The sequence below is a fragment of the Penaeus monodon genome, chromosome 15, assembly GCF_015228065.2.
Source record: "Penaeus monodon isolate SGIC_2016 chromosome 15, NSTDA_Pmon_1, whole genome shotgun sequence".
Taxonomy (NCBI): Eukaryota; Metazoa; Arthropoda; class Malacostraca; order Decapoda; family Penaeidae; genus Penaeus; species Penaeus monodon.
Window position 1 is genome coordinate 19,504,579 of NC_051400.1, and position 223 is coordinate 19,504,801.

The window sequence follows — 223 nt, forward strand, 5'->3', positions numbered from 1 at the left end:
AGCAACGGCCACATTAGTCTTTTCTTTCCGGGAATCCCCGGACAGCCACGCCGAGCTCATATAATTGTCATAAGAGAAATAGAATAGTGTAACATATTGAAAAACTACGCATCGAAGATAGTCATGGATTCTATGAGTATCATCGCATATCGATAGAAAATTCCAAGAAAGATGCCAAAAGCCATTCCACTTATTTCATTAATAATTACATGTCATGTAACCG